This window comes from Melanerpes formicivorus, unplaced genomic scaffold, assembly GCF_026170545.1.
Source record: "Melanerpes formicivorus ecotype bairdi unplaced genomic scaffold, bMelFor1.0.p_v2 SCAF_147, whole genome shotgun sequence".
NCBI classification, from domain to species: Eukaryota; Metazoa; Chordata; class Aves; order Piciformes; family Picidae; genus Melanerpes; species Melanerpes formicivorus.
This window is the reverse complement of record NW_027142499.1, coordinates 120087-137141: the sequence shown is the minus strand read 5'-3', so window position 1 is coordinate 137141 and position 17055 is coordinate 120087.

The window sequence follows — 17055 nt, the reverse complement described above, 5'->3', positions numbered from 1 at the left end:
AAATTGTGTACCAAGCCCAGCACCTGTACTGCTGGGTCCTTAGGGAGCATGGAAAACCTTAGGGCAGTTTTTGCTTTCTTCTGAAACAGACACAAAATGAATTCTTGCTCAACAGCAGCTCAGGAAAAGAGAATTTCTGTCATGAGTGGGCTCCAAACCAGAGCTTTAACACTATTGACTTTAATCTCTGCCTCTCTGGAGTAATTCTGGATGGATTTATTCTAAGCACCAGGTTAGAGTCCCAAATGGTGCCAACCAGCTTTTTTGTGGAGGCCAGTGGAGCTTTGCCAATCTGCACTAACTCTGTATTTAAAAGGATTTCTGATAGGCAGGATTCAGAGATTTTGACAGCTCAGGATTATAAGGAGCAGCACTAAATCAGGAAGGTGAAAAACAGGGCAAAGGGGGGGGGTGGGGGGAGACAGATTTTAAGAGACCCTTCACGAGCCTTTGCTTTAGAAGAACACAGGCCACAGCCAACACAAAACACTCATTTAAGGCCCCCACACCCTAATTCCAAGAAACCAGAGGGTGCATTGATATCCATCTTATCACTGTCCTGAGGAGTTGAAAAAATCCAGTGAAAACTTCAAGAGAGAACCCCCCTGATGTTAAGCCCTCAACTACCACCCACTGTGGATCAGGCTTGCAAACAAACAAAACCACACCAAAAGGTTAAAAGATCAATTAGTTATAAATTCTGAGGTAAGGAGCAAGCAGGTCATCAGTTCAAGCAGCTTTGTGTCTGCAGGTTAGGTGGGCAGCTGTGAGAATCCCTTCCCTCCCCAGTACGTTCCCAGGGAGCAGGTTCAGCCAGCAAACAGCCCCAGAGCACCCAGCCATGACCCTGATGGAATCCAAGCCACAGAATCACAGAATCCCAGCACAGTGGGACTTGGAAAAGACCTCTGGGGGTCATTTTGTCCAACCCACCTGCAATAGCAGGGCCACCCACAGCAGCTTGCCCAGTATCACAATGGCCTGACTGGTTTGGAATCTTTCTACAGGAGATGACTCCATAACCTCTCTGGACAGCCTGCTCCAGGGCTTCAGCACCCTCACACCAAAGAAGTCTTCATATTCAGGTGGAACCTCTTGGGTTCCAGTTTGTGCCACTTATCCTGTCACTGAAAAGAGCATGGCCACATCCTGCCCTCCATCCATCCCTTAGCCCTTACTGAGCATTGCTCAGATCCTCTCTGGGGCTGCTCTTCTCCAGGCTTAGCAGCCCCAGGGCTCTCAGCCTTTCCTCCTCACAGAGATGCTCCAGGCCCCTCAGCATCTCCACACCCTCCACTGGACTCTCTCCAGCAGTTCCCTATCTCACTTTAACTGGGGAGTCCAGCACTGGACCCAGAACTCCAGCTATGGCCTCACTAGGGCAGAGCTGAGGGTGAGGAGAACATTTACAAATACTTTACAAACCATCACCTCCACCACAGCAAAGGGAGAGCCATCTCCAGTCCTGGGCAGTCTTTTTTGTCCACACAAACGAGACATGAGACATTCCAGTCCCTAAATTTCTTGCCCCCAGTTCAGCACAACTAGTTTAACTGGTGAGTCCCCTCAGCTCAAGGACTGGGAACTGCTTGAAAGAGTCCATCACAGAGCTACAAAAATGATGAAGGGAGTAGAACATCTCCCTTACAAGGAGAGACTGAGGGAGCTGAGAACCATTAGCTTGGAGAAAAGGAGCCCGAGGGGGTGACCTCATTCATGTTTATAAGTGTGTAAATGGTGAGTGCCCAGAGGCTGGAGCCAGGCTCTGCTGGGTGATGCCCAATGACAGCACAGGAGGCAATGGTGGAAGTTGAGGCATAGGAAGTTCCATGGAAAGAGGAGGAGAAATTTTTTCACTGTGAGGGTGCCAGAGCCCTGGAGCAGGCTGCCTGAGGGGGTTTTGGAGTCTCCCTCTCTGGAGATATTCAAAACCCACCTGGATGTGTTCCTGTGTGATCTGCTCTAGGTGCTCCTGCTCTGGCAGGGGGGTTGGACTGGATGAGCTTTTGAGGTCCCTTCCAGCCCCTAACATTCTGTGATTCTGTGAATTCTGCCTCTGAGCACCCCAGCACTCACCAAGCCTCAGTGCAGGCAGAAGCAAGCTCAGCTCTGTGTGTTTTTGCAGAAGGGGGGAGTGTGTGTGTGTGTGGGGGGGGGGAAGCCATTTGAAGGGTTGCATTCTTTTTCAAAAGGGGTCAACAATAGGTCAACAATAGAAGAAAATAGGTCATGTCATCTTAATTGGGGAATCATGAATTCAGGGCTGTCTCCATCCTGGTAACACAGCAAGGACCTTTGTTCCAGGCGTTAGGCACAAGCCAGCACCTTTAGCCAAAATAACTTTGCAAGCAAGCTCTCCTTGAATAAATCTTTTACACTGAAGGGAACATTTTTCAGCCCTCTGGTTTTTAACACCATTAACTTTAACTGTCAAGCCTGACAAGTATGGAAAACTGTTTTCTTACAAAAGTTAACACAAAAAACATTTTCCACTAAGAGGAGGTTTTGCTGGCTGCACATTAACTCTCCATTTGGCCATTTAACTCTAATTGCTATTTTTCTCCCAAATCTCTCTTTTTTTTTCCTCCCCCTCTCCAAGATCTGGGCTTTAAAAGGGTTTGAGCAGACAGAAGTGAATGCTTGTTTATAGAAGTTCTCTAACATGGATGTATTGTAATGAACTAATTACATTTAAGAGAAGGAGCTGGGAATAGCCATGACCTGTTAATCACATTCATTCACATGCTCCTGTTCTTTTTTGACTCCCTCCCCCCCCCCCCGCCGCTCTTTCCATGGGTCTAGCTGAATTCAGGAGGCTAAAAACATCTGGGGAATTTCAGAGCCAGGTCACAGCAGGAATTTTTGGGGATCTCTTCAATGCTGATCAATACCTAAAGGGTAAGAGTCCGGAGGATGGGGTTAGACTCTTGTCAGAGGTGCCCAGTGACAACACAAGGGGCAATGGACACAAATTGAAACCCAGGAGGTTTCAGCTGAACAAGAGGAGAAATTTCATTGCTGTGAGGGTGCTGGAGGCCTGGAGCTGACTGCCCACACTGGTTGTGGAGCTTCCTTCTCTGGAGAGATTCCAATCCCAGCTGGGCATTGTGATCCCGGGCAAGCTGCTGTGGGTGCTCTGCTTTAGCAGAGGTGTTGGACTGGATGATCTCCAGAGCTGCCTTCCAACCCCACCATTCTGTGACTCTATAAATTAACAGCCACATGGGGTGGACAGGGAAATGGAGCTCTGGTCCATGAGCAGGCAAGTGGGGACAGGCTGGCTGAGCAACACACAGGCACGTGTCTTGGGAGGGGTTTATCTCTCCTTGTGGCAGCTTGGGCTGGATGCCCCCTGCTGCAGCCACATAAGATACACCTCCGGTGTCCCGAGGGTCCAGCCCAGTGGATGGACACAGGAAGCTGCATATTTCATTCCCATAATGTCCTGCTCTCTATAAAAACCACCAGCAAGGTCTCACGCTTCCTCTTTCTTCCCTGGCTGCCCCATGGGAGTTGCTCCCCATCTGGTAATGGAGGGGAAGTTATCTCGTGGCCTCTTGGGCATGGATAGGCCTAATGCCAGGAGGAGAAGGGGGAAAGGCAATCTCAGATCTGGCCAACTGAGATTAGCCTAACAGTAGAGGGGGGAAAGAAAGAGCTCTGGGGGTTTGGGGTGTACCCTCAGGTGGGGAGAGGGGAGTGTGGGGATGCTTCTGGGTATGCTTTTGGGATCTCCTTTGTCACTGTGTGTGTAGGTCCTCTGTAAAACATTCACTCTTTTTCCATTTAAACTTTCCATCACTTCTGCAATCCATTTGTGTGAGTCTCATGGGGTTTTGTGCCCTGGTGGGAGGCAAGGGAGGATCTGCCTTCCAACCCACCACAGTATCACAGTATCACAGTATAACTTAGGTTGGAAAGGACCTCGAGGATCATCGAGTCCAACCTATCAACACAGACCCCATGACTAGACCACAGCACCAAGTGCCACGTCCAATCTCCTCTTGAACACCTCCAAGGACGATGGCTCAACCACCTCCCTGGGCAACCCGTTCCAATGACGAACGACTCGCTCGGTGAAGAACTTCCTCCTCACCTCGAGTCTAAACCTCCCCTGGCACAGCTTGAGACTGTGTCCTCTTGTTCTGGTGCTGGTTGCCTGGGAGAAGAGACCAACCCCTTCCCGGCCACAACCACCTTTCAGGTAGTTGTAGAGGGCAATGAGGTCTCCCCTGAGCCTCCTCTTCTCCAGGCTAAACAATCCCAGCTCCCTCAGCCTCTCCTCACAGGGCTGTGTTCAAGGCCTCTCCCCAGCCTTGTTGCCCTTCTCTGGACACCTTCAAGTGTTTCAATGTCCTTCTTAAACTGAGGGGCCCAGAACTGGACACACTCCTGTCGTTACCTTCTGAGCATTACAGCTGGTCTAGGGCATCTCCTTAGTCAGTGGCAAGAACCAGTTCCTCCCAGGGACAGTGGGGGGTTGAGAGGGGACAGATCTGAGCTGCACAGGCTGATGTTGGCTGCCTAGCTGGGTGCGCCGTGGGAGCCCCGGCACGCTGCACAACAGGCTGCATTCCAGGAGGATAAAGCCTGAAGTGATTTAAGGCATGTAACTTGATTTGAAAACATCCACACTAGAGGGATTTGTGTTGATTTACCTCCGTATGTTTCTCAACCAAGTTAAGTGGCTGCACAAATGGTCCAGAGATGTCCCCTAAAAGGGGCTCCCAGGAGATGCAGCCATGCCAGGAGCCTGTCGAGCTGCTTGTCTGCCTGGATGAGCTTCTCGTCTCCAGGCAGGTGAAGGAATCGATACGAAGCTAAGTGAATTAATCTCTATCTGGAACACTTTAATAAATAACAAGGTTTTTCAGCAAATTCACTCCCTGGTTTATTGGTTCTTCTGGAAATCCCCACTCTAAGCTGGTAGGAAGTAAATAAAACTGCTCATTCAGTGCTGGATTCAGCCTGGGTTTGGGAACCTACCTCCTCTTACACCCTGACACGCAGCCCGCTGAGCTGGCAGCCCGCACCAAGCGGCAGGGGAGGGTGGATTAATCGATGACAAACAGAGATGAGACCACTGTGACTTTCACTTCTGACACCCCCCACCCCACCCCCCCCACCCCCCCCTGGATAACCCAAGCTGTAAGGCTTCCCAAAACTGATTCCTTCTAAAACTAGAGCAGGGTATTTTAGGAACAGGAAAACATGTGAAGATTCCCAATGAAATAGGAAGCTTCGTGTTTCTCGGTGAGCTGCTGTGAGTGGTTAATTGCTGTCACTGCTGGAGACGTGGTTTATGTCTAGTCTGAGTTCACCAACCTTCAGTGGCTCTCTACTGGTTTTTCTTGCATGTGTGCTTGCTGGATCCAAGTCAACCTTTTTATTGTGTTCATGTTTCTCTCCTCCGGAGTGTTCACATCTCAGAATCATAGAATCAACTAATAATTAAGGTTGGAAAAGACCTCTAAGATCACCAAGTCCAGCCTTCTACCCAGCACCTCCATGACCACTAGCCCATGTCCCCAAGTGCCACAGCTACTTGTTTTTCAAATACCTCCAGGGATGGTGACTCCAGCACCTCCCTGGGCAGCCTGTTCCAATGCCTCACCACTCTTCCCATCACCTTCCTCTTTGTCAGAAGATGAAAACTGTCTCCTCCAGTCCCTGGTGGGTGCTTTCCAATCATTCAACAACTCTTCTTTTTCTCCACTCTCTCCTTGAACACCTTCCCTGAACTTCCAAAGTCCCAAATGGAACCTGCAGGAGGAGCACCTTCCTTCTTGCCTCAAATACTTCTCTTTTTACACACCCAAACCAAACACTTCCCTTCTTTCCCTTCTATGTAGGGGTCTGTACGTGGCTGATGGTCCCCACCTTTTCCAGACTCATCAATTCCCAGGACATGGCCCAGGTCTACATAAGTCCTGTTAAAACACATTGCTTGTTTTCTTCCAGGTTACTGATGGGATCTAAATCATTCTGCACTGGTGAGGTCAGCAGTCTCTTATTTCAGTTATCTCTACATCAGATTTGGACCTCCTCTCAAAGATAGATCTGTGGTAACCCCAGGACTCCATCAGAAGCTTGTCTACTCACTGATGAATTTCCATTTAAAATTGGAGATTACAGCAGTTTCTTGTCCATTTCAGAGGTGCCTCATTGGTTTCCTATCCTTCCAGTCCTGTGTGAGAAGCTATTCACAGCCAAAGCAATACTTTTGCTGGACCACAGGGTGATTCACATTGGAAGGGGCCTTGGGAGGTCATCTAGTCTAACCTGTTCCTCAATGAAGAGTCACAGGCTCACAGGATGTCAGGGGTTGGAAGGGACCCAAAGAGATCATCCAGTCCAACCCCCTGCCACAGCAGGACCATACAATCTGCCTCAGGTCATATCCTGACAGGCCTTGAAAGTCTCCAGAGAAGGAGACTCCACAACCTCTCTGGGGAGTCTGTTCCAGTGCTTTGTGAACCTTACAGTACAGAAGTTCCTCCTTCTGATGAGATGGAACCTCCTGTGCTGCAGCTTACATCCATTGCTCCTTGTCCCATCACAGGGAGCAAGTGAGCAGAGCCTGGCCCCTCCCTCCTGACCCCCAACCCTCAGATATTTAGAAACATTTATTAAATCCCCTCTCAGTCTTCTCTTTTCCAGATTAAAGAGCCCCAGGCCCCTCAGCCTCTCCTCACCAGGCAGTGCTGCAGTCCCCTAAGCATCCTCATAGCCCTCTGCTGAACGCACTCCATCAGATCCCTCTTGGACTGGGGACCATAAGATCAGACCGGAATGCTCAACCCTTTCCAAAAGGGTTTCCAAAAGAAAATCACCAAGGTTGGAAGAGACCTCAAAGATCATCAAGTCCAACCTGTCACCCAACACCTCATGACTAAACCATGGCACCAAGTGCCACATCCAATCCCCTCCTGAACACCTCCAGGAACGGTGACTCCACCACCTCCCTGGGTAGCACATCCCAATGGCTAGTCACTCTCTCTATGAAGAATTTCTCCCTAACATCCAGCCTAAACCTCCCCTGGCGCAGCTTGAGACTATGTCCTCTTGTTCTGGTGCTGCTTGCCTGGGAGAAGAGACCAACCCCCTCCTGTCTACAACCTCCCTTCAGGTAGTTGTAGACAGCAGTAAGGTCACCCCTGAGCCTCCTCTTCTCCAGGCTAAGCAATCCCAGCTCCCTCAGCCTCTCCTTACTGGGCTGTGCTCCAGACCTCTCCCCAGCCTCCTTGCCCTTCTCTGGATACCTTCAAGAGTCTCAATGTCCTTCTTAAACTGAGGGGCCCAGAACTGGACACAGGACTCAAGGTGTGGCCTAACCAGTGCTGAGCACAGGGCAGAATGACTTCCCTGCTCCTGCTGGCCACACTATGTCTGATGCATGCCAGGATGCCATTGGCCTTCTTGGCCACATCAGTACTATTACATTTATCAACACTTATAATCTTTCTTGTATAACTTATAATCTTCCTGGAAAAAAAAAAGGGGGGGGGGGGGGGGGAACAGAAAAAAACAGAAAAAAATCTAATTAGAGAAGAACCACATTCCATAAGCCTGTGTTGATTGACACTACTTACATTAATCCCTTTAATACTTGACTAATTACATGCCCTATCAGCAATTCCATTATTTTGTCTGGGATTAATGTCAGGCAGCAAAAAAAAAAACACCCAAATCCCTGGTTATGTGAGCCACCTTGTTTATCCCTTTAGAAAAAAACACCCACCCAAACTAAAATAATGGCACAAATCCTCAACTCTTTCCACAGAGCTGTGACTTGGGCTCTTTATCATCTCTAATTAAGAGCTGCAACACCAGGGTCTTACTTGATAAAAGGGGGGTTTATTGTGAAAGGACACGAGCACACAACCTCCCTCCTCCCCTCCCCTAAGAAGCAGAAATATTTCCTGAACTCTTCAGCATTCTGCACAGTGTTCCTGACAATGCTTTCATCCTCCTGAAGCACTGAGCTGCTCTCACCATAATTATATCACTCAAGAAAGAGAGCTGTGCTTGGATTGAGGGGGGTGGGCTGGGAGGGGTGAGGAGGGTTGCATTTCGAAAGCCATATGTTGGAGCCTTGCGCGGCAAACAGCGAAGAAACCACCACAAACCCACCCCCACCCCCCCTACCCAGTGCTTAGAATGCCTAAAATTATCCTTGAAAATATCCAGACACAAAAGCAATTGCATCTAACATCGAAGAAACTCTATATTAGGCCCCATTTTTACAGATCAAGGAGAGCTGATGACAGGATGTAAAATATATAGTAGCAGCTTAGGGACAAGAGCCTGATTTGATTACATTTGTTATGTGCAAATAGAATCAAGTCCACAGGAGGAATGTATCCACTCGGTGATGTAAAGTGCCAGCTTAACAAAGCTGAAAATAATTACAAAGCCAAACAACTGGGAGAAAGAATCTGAGCAGGAATACTGGTGGATGATAATTGGGGAAGTGTTTGAGACCATTTTGCTGCCTAGGCAGAGGAACCACGATCCCAGGGAACAGAAAGAAGCTTGTGCTGGCTGGAAAAAAAAAGGGGAAAGAGCTGCTCTGGCTTGGAGGGCAAAGTGAAAGCCAAGTCAGAAAGCAATAAAGAAAAGGGAAATTCTTCCCCATGGAAGACAAGAAATATTAGTGGCAATGAATATAAGTCAGCAGCAAGGAATTCCACAGAGCTGATAAAGGATGTCATGCATGGATTGAAGGGAAATAAAGATACTGGAGACAAAAGAGGAAATGAAGGGGTTTGGTTTTTTTAACTCTGTGTGCAGAAGGTCAAAGATTCAGATCAGCAAGCAGCAAATGGGCAGCACCAGAGAAACCTTCTGCTGGCACATTTAGCTCAGCTGTTGCTGGATGAAGCAGCCCCAGCAGTGCCCTTCCATGCTGGAATCATCTCTGTCTGTGAGGCAGACCTGATCTCAAAAAGCAAAAGGAGTGGCAAGCTGTCCCCAATTGGGTTGGAGACAGACCATGTGTTCCCACAGCTGGCCACTCTGCTTCAGTGTTCTTTAGTGGCATGAAGAAGGTGACAGGATGGCAGGAACAGGACCAGGACCAGAGGCAGAACTGAAGAAGGAAAGTGACATCAAAAGATGTTCTTCCAGACAAGCCACATGTGGTGGCTGTGGCACCCACTGGGGATCTCTATATCGTCAGCAGCAGGACACTGGAGTAGGGCTCTGCCCAATCAAAAGCTGAGAGACATCTTCTGTAGCTAAAAAAGTCCATCATCATCTTCATCTCTTTCTAGTTGACCTTTGACCTATGGCTGTACAAGTTATGGTTAACACCACACAAGCATTGTGCTGTGCTGTTTATCCATTCAACCCATCTTCAGAAACCATCTTAGGTGGTGTTGGATGATAGGTTGGACACGATGATCTTGAAGGCCTCTTCCAACCTGGTCTGGTCTATTCTATTCTATTCTATTCTATTCTATTCTATTCTATTCACAAAGGACCAAGAAGGAGCTCCACGGAGTTAGTCCAAGGCTTCAGGACAACAGACAGAGCTGGCAGAGCCATTCCAAACACAACTGTTCCAGGCAGCAAACACTTCACAGCAGGCAGCCTGGGGATTCTCCAAATCCTCCTCAACCATCATGTCTGCCAGATATCCCCTACCCAAATACCAAAGTACACGATGATGATGTCTCAATCTTGAGTAGTTTGAGTAGTTTGAGTAGCAGGGAAGCAGTAAAGGCATCCTTGAGAACAAAGGTAGTTCTGAATGGCAGGAGTCAGCAGACAGTCCTGGAAACACTCAGAATGTTCAAAAGTCCCACACAAACCCCTGAAGTGCTTATCTGCATTCCTGATGCACTCCCGGCATCACCTGGGGAACCCAAACCAGCTCCCAGCTCCTGAGGCCAGAAGGAAACTTTCTGAGGCAGGTTGTCACAACAAAGACAGTGGCTTAACCAAACCCCAGGAGGCTCCTCCAACAAGGGCACTATCAAGAAAAACAAAGCCCTGTGGTCTTAGTGAAGGGACCCCGAGTGCTATGTTAATCTTTTGTCAGATGATCCCCAAAGATAAAAGCACTTCTGAGCACTCAGTAAGAGGATGATTACACAACCAAACGGTGATTAGGCTGCCCAGGTTTGTGTGACTGGAGCACAAGCCCTAGAGGAGAGGCTGAGGGAGGTGGGATTGCTTAGCCTGGAGAAGAGGAGGCTCAGTGGAGACCTTCTTGCTCTCTACAACTACCTGAAGGGAGGTTGTAGACAGGCGGGGGTTGGTCTCTTCTTCCAGGCAAGCAGCACTAGAACAAGAGGACAGAGACTCAAGCTGTGCCAGGGGAGGTTTAGACTGAATGTTAGGAAGAAATTCTTCCCAGAAAGAGAGATTGGCCATTGGGATGTGCTGCCCAGGGAGGTGGTGGAGTCCTCATCCCTGGAGGTGTTTAGGAGGAGACTGGATGGGGTGCTTGGTGCCATGGTGTAGTTGATTAGATAGTGTTGGATGATAGGTTGGACACAACGATCTCAAAGGTCTCTTCCAACCTGGTCTGGTCTATTCTATTCTATTCTATTCTATTCTATTCTATTCTATTCTATTCTATTCTATTCTATTCTATTCTATTTAAAGACTTTCCAGTGTGTTTTCCCTCCAACACCCAGGGTGATCTGCTTTAACATGGGGAAACAGGAGAGACACGAGCAGCTCTTCCACCAAAGCAATGCCAGCTGATCTCTACAGACACAGCAAATAACTCACCCCTGGGTGAGGAGACCTTCCAGTGGCAACAACTTTACAAACCAAGGTTTTCGAGGGAAGGCCCTCAAGGGTTAAATTCCCTCTCCGTCTCCTCTTCTCCACCCACCTCCCTCCTCCCCTCTCCGCCAAAGGATCCTTGTGAAAGAATCTGTATTCGATATGCACCAAGAGAGACTCTGGTCTGGGCTTTTTTAATAGAGAGCAATTCCTTTGCATTCTCAGGTGTCCCTTAAAGTCAAACTGATATTGCTGCTGCGTTATTACCACAGTCTGTAGATGTCTTCAGACTCAGAAAAAGCCTTTTGCTCCGCAGGTATGCTCCACCCCTGCGGTGCCGAACAGTTTCTCTCTGTTAAGAAAAACCCCTCCAGAGAAATTGGTACTTGGAGCCAATTAATGGACCTCTTCCACCTTCTGTCTTGCCAGTTTTTCTTGGCACCAGCAGCCAGTCCCCGCGGCTGAGCCACCGGTCGTTACAACGTGCCATTAAAAGAGTGAAACGGGGGGGAAATAGTTTGGGTAAGCTCAGCGAGCAGGAGGTGCCTGGAACGTTGCTGTTTGCTAACCTGGGCGCCGCTCTTCACGGTGCCCTTCACGATTCAGCCCCTGCAGCCCCACTGATTAACTCCGGAGAGCATCAGAGCTCCGTGGCACAGAGAACGTTTAACTCCAGGGATGAGCAAAAGCCTCGGAATGGCAAGCAAGGGAGCAAGGTGTTCCTGGAAGCCCAAGGAAATGGGGAATGAATTACCTGGCTCCCTAAGGTGCCGCTGCTCAGCAACACCTCTGACCACGGAGCTAGTTCTAGATAACAGGAAGGAGCTGGAGATGCTGGAATGTGTCCAGAGAAGGGCTATGACGATGATTAGAGAGCTGGAGCATCTCTCCTATGAGGACAGACTGAGAGAGTTGGGGCTGTTCAGTCTGGAGAAGAGAAGGCTCCCAGGAGATGTAATTATGGCTTTCCAGTATCTGAAGGGGGCTCCAAGAAAGCAGGGGAGGGACTTTTGAGGGTGTCAGGGAGTGATAGGACTGGGGGGATGGAGCTAAACTAGAAATGGGGAGATTCAAATTGGATGTGAGGAAGAAGTTGTTGCCCATGAGGGTGGTGAGACACTGCCAAGGTTGCCCAGGGAGGTGGTGGAAGCCTCCTGCCTGGAGGTGTTTGCAGCCAGGCTGGATGTGGCTGTGAGCAACCTGCTGTAGTGTGAGGTGCCCCTGGCCATGGCAGGGGGGTTGGAACTAGATGATCCTTGAGGTCCTTTCCAACCCTGACAATTCTATGGTTGGACTCAATGATCTTGAAGGTCTTTGCCTACCTGGTTAATTCCATTCTATTCCATTCCATTCTACTCTACTCTAGTCTAGTCTATGCTATGCTATGCTATGCTATGCTATGCTATGCTGTGCTGTTCTACTCTACTCTATGTTATTCTATGTTATTCTATTCTATTCTATTCTATTCTATTCTATTCTATTCTATTCTATTCTATGATTCTATAACCACTTAAAACTGGGACCTGAACGACTACCGGGGATCTGGGATAAGAAAGAGCCATTCTCTACCTCAAAATAAATATGAGGGTTTGAGCTCTTCAGCTTCTCAGACAAAATCCCCACAGACCTTCCTGGGCTGAGAGGAAAAGACAGCATTACACCCTCCAAATTACTGCCTCAGAAACAAAACCAACCCTTCCATATCTCCACACTGACTGAATGAAGCGGGGGCGAATTTAGGCCCAGATCAAGTTTAAACGCAGGAGCTTGGAACCAAGGGATCATGTTTAAGTTCAGATTCACAGATTCTTATCTCTGCAGATATGATAGGCTGACCTCCTGAGGGCTCCAGGTCACGCAACTGCAGCTCCAAAAAAAAAACAAAAGAGGCAGACAAAGCTGTTTTGAGCCCCTCAACTTCTGTGCGAGCTGCAGCGGTTCTGAGGAAGACACGCATTCTTGATTTGAAGAGAGCAGAGCATGGAGAATCCATCACATCCCCCAGGAAACTGTTCCAGAGGTTAATTACTCTCAACTGCTAAAAATTTGTACCTTATTTCCAACTTGAATCTTTCTGGCTTCAGTTTCCAGCCATTGGACCTTGTCATGCCTTTGAGTGCTCAATTAAAGAAGGCTGAAGCATCAGATACCGTTTCCATCTGTCAGTGCTTAAACACAGAGCTCTCAGTAGCTGGTTCTCAGGAGGGTTTTTGGCAGGCTCTGAACCACTGACAATAACTTTTCTGCCTGTCTTTGGATCTGGCTTGGAGGCCAAGTCAGAAGTGTGAATGTAATTAGTTTTTGATAATTTGTGGCCCTTGAGAGAGCTGAGTGATAAATAGGTCTGATCAGAAGAACTCCAATGAATCTTGGGCTTATCAGGATTTGCCAGTTTCCCCACAGGGAAATGTTTGATTGGAAGAGTTCAGCTTCAAAGGATGGCAGTGAAGGCTGAGCAGGTTCTGTCTCTGAGTGTGCCCACAGCCTGGACCATCATGGCACTAACACTCAGCATCCTGCAGCAAGCTGTCTGCGTGATGGTCTCAATGATCTGTTGGACCCAATGATCTCAGTGAGATTTAGATTGGATGTTAGGAGCAAGTTCTGCACTGTGAGAGGGGTGGTACACTGGAACAGGCTGCCCAAGGAGGTGGTTGAGGCCCCATCCCTGGATAATAGAACAGAACAGAACAGAACAGAATAGAATAGAATAGAATAGAATAGAATAGAATAGAATAGAACAGAACAGAATACAATAGAATAGAATAGACCAGACCAGGTTGGAAGAGACCTTCGAGATCACTGCGTCCAACCCATCAACCAATCCAACCCACCTAAACAACTAAACCATGGCACCAAGCACTCCATCAAGTCTCCTCCTGAACACCTCCAACAATGGTGACTCCACCACCTCCCTGGGCAGCCCATTCCAAGAGAGGAAGCCCCATCCCAAGGTGTGGCTTGACAGGGTTCTGGGCAACCTGATCTAGTGGAAGATGTCCCTGCTGACTGCAGAGGGGGTTGGACTGGATGACCTTTGGAGGTCCCTTCCAACCCAAACCATTCTGTGTCTCTGTGATCTTTTCCAAGTGAAACAATTCTATTAATCATATATGGCTGCAGCAGAGGAGAGTCAGGACAGGATAAAAATCCAGCTCCTCTGGGAGCTAGGTCACAGTCAAAGTTCTATAAATGAACCCCAGCGCATCCCATAACAGTGCCATAGGGTTTTCACCTCCCACCTTCCTCCTTCCTCTGCCAGGGAACAAATCAACTTCCTGAAGTTAATCCACATGTTCAAATGACTATCATAGAATCATTTAGGTTGGAAAAGACCTACAGGATCTCCGAGTCCAACCATTAACCCTGCTCTACCAAGTCCACCACCAAGCCACAGGACCCCATCTACATGGCTTTTAAACACCTCCAGGGATGGTGACTCAAGCACCTCCATGGGCAGCCTGTTCCAGTGCCTGACAACCCTTTCAGTGAAACATTTTTTCCTAATGTCCAGCCTAAACCTCCCCTAGCACAGCTTGAGATCATTTCCTCTTGTTCCATTACTAGTTAGAACTAGTTAGAGTGACATCAGGCCCCAATGTTATGGAACAGGAACCCTCCCTGGTAACTGTCCCATTCCTACTGATGATCTGCCTTAAGGAAGAGATGATGGTGCTCCCACTAACAGAGTATTTTCTCCCTCTAAAGAGCCACAAACAGCTTTAAACAACAGCAAAGAAAGTGCTGGAGGAGATCTGGACAAGACTCAAGAACTCAGGTTGCCTGAATCTGAATGGGTGGAGCAGCCAATGACTGCTTCTGAGTGATTTTCAGATGGATGGATGGATGGGGAAATGGGGACTTGTGATGGAACCAGAGCTGCAATCTCATTTCTGCAGCCACTGCCACATCTCCTGCATGCAAGATGTTACTTGCCTGCTGCTCTGATAGGCTTCTCACAAGCCAGCTGTTAGGATGAACGATGCTTCCTGCAGGATGGCACTTGCCTGCTTGGGGCAATGGTGCCATATTCTGCCATTGAATTAATTTGCCATATGACAGGCAGGCAGAGGACTCAGCTGTGCCTGGAGCCCCTTGATTTTGGCTTCCTTTCACAAGGGATATTTGTTCTATGCAGGCAGCCTTCATTATGGCTGGGGGAAAAAAAAGCAACCAAGTTTATCTCCTAGACCAATATTTGTTTGCTGGCTTATCAGGGCAGGGTCACATTGGGTTTTCATTGCTTCAGCCTGAGCTGTTGCTTCTCTCATTGCTTTTCCTACTCAGCCCAAAAGCACAAGGTCCTGCCAGAAAGATCTGAACTCACAGGTGAGACAATCTGAAAGAGCTTGGAGCTGAGAGCCATATGGATTTGGATGAACATTGCAGCAAAGGCTCAAGGTCTTTTCAATCCAGCTACAGACACTTCTGGTCACAGTTAAGTGTTCAGAAAGCAAGAAGAGGTTACCAAGGTCTATTCTCTCCTATAAACCACTAACTGCTCACCTGAGAGAGGCTTCTAGAAAGCCAGATCCAAAATGTTGCAGAGAAGAGGCTCAGGCAGGAATTGAGAACTGTTTGGATGGGTGATAACTATTCCTTGAGAGTCCTCATGTGAAAAACAGAGATACCTGTAAATAGAAGAGACCTGCCTCACCTTTTCTCTGGTCATCAGAGGATTGTTCCCAAACAGTCAGCTGTCCACAACAGCTTGAAATGCCCTCAAGGGAAGAAATACCCCCACCAAAAGGCAGTTCTGTGAATCAGAGAAGCACCAACGTTGGAAGAGACCTCAAAGATCATCAAGTCCAACCTGTCACCACAGGCCTCATGACTAGACCATGGCACCAAGTGCCACATCTAATCCCCTCTTGAACACCTCCAGGGATGGGGACTCCACCACCTCCCTGGGCAACACATTCCAATGCCTAACAACCCTCTCTGTGAAGAACTTACTCCTCACATCAAGCCTAAACCTCCCCTGGCACAGTTTGAGACTGTGTCCCCTTGTTCTGGTGCTGGGTGCCTGGGAGAAGAAACCAACCCCCTCCTGTCTACAACCTCCCTTCAGGGAGTTGTAGAGAGCAAGAAGGTCTCCCCTGAGCCTCCTCTTCTCCAGGCTAAGCAACCCCAGCTCCCTCAGCCTCTCCTCACGGGGCTGTGCTCCAGACCCCTCCCCAGCCTCATTGCCCTTCTCTGGACACATTCAAGTATCTCAATGTCCTTCTTAAATTAAGGCACCCAGAACTGGACACAGGACTCAAGGTGTGGCCTAACCAATGCAGAGCACAGGACACAATGACTTCCCTGCTCCTGCTGGCCACACTATTCCTAATGCAGGCCAGGATGCCATTGGCCCTCTTGGCCACCTGGGCACACTGCTGGCTCATGTTTAGGCGGCTGTCAATCAGCACCCCCAGGTCCCTCTCTGTTTGGCAGCTCTCTAGCCACTCTGACCCCAGCCTGTAGCACTGCATGGGATTGCCATGGCCAAAGTGCAGAACCAAGGGAAGCCAAACACTCCCCTTCCTTGGCTGACCTCTGGCCAGGCCACCTTTGCCAGCTTCATGCTGGCACCTCTCCCAAAGTCAAATTTTCCAAGCCCATGGGCAAAAAAATCAGACAGGTCAGGCTCATTTTTAATATTCTCCAGCTCATCTTTCACAAAGATTCCTGTTACTGAGCCTACTTTTGACCCTGTAACTGTGGCCAAGTTAATCTTCCCATTATCAGGAGGAAATAGTGATAGTTTTTATTGTATCTACCTGTCTCAGATTTATTGTACCCAGATGGATGGCTCTGGGCTGTGTTTCCTATTAAGAAGTATCTTTGTTTTATCACATCAGGAAGAGAGGCATGCAGCTCCTGAAGGCTGCTCAGCCTTCCACCATCAGACATATTATTCTTTTCCCTTTGGAGTATTGTGTCCAGTTCTGGGCTCTCCAGTTCAAGAGAGCCAGCGAACTACTGGAAAGAGTCCAGTGGAGGCTCCAAAGATGCTGAGGGGGCCTGGAGCATCCCTGTGAGGAGGAATGGCTGAAAGATCTGAGGCTGCTGAGCCTGGAGAAGAGCAGCCTGTACAAATGTCTGAAATGTGGGTGTCAAGAAGAATGGGTCAGGCTTTTTTCAGTGGTGCCCTGTGACAGGACAAGGAACAATGGATACAAGCTGGAGCAGAGGAAATAACATGAGAAAAAGCTTTCCTTTGAGAGTGCCAGAGCCCTGGAACAGGGTTCCCAGGGAGGTTGTGGACTCTCCTTCTCTCAAGACCTTCAAAACCCAACCAGATGCATTCCTGTGTGACCCACCCTAGGT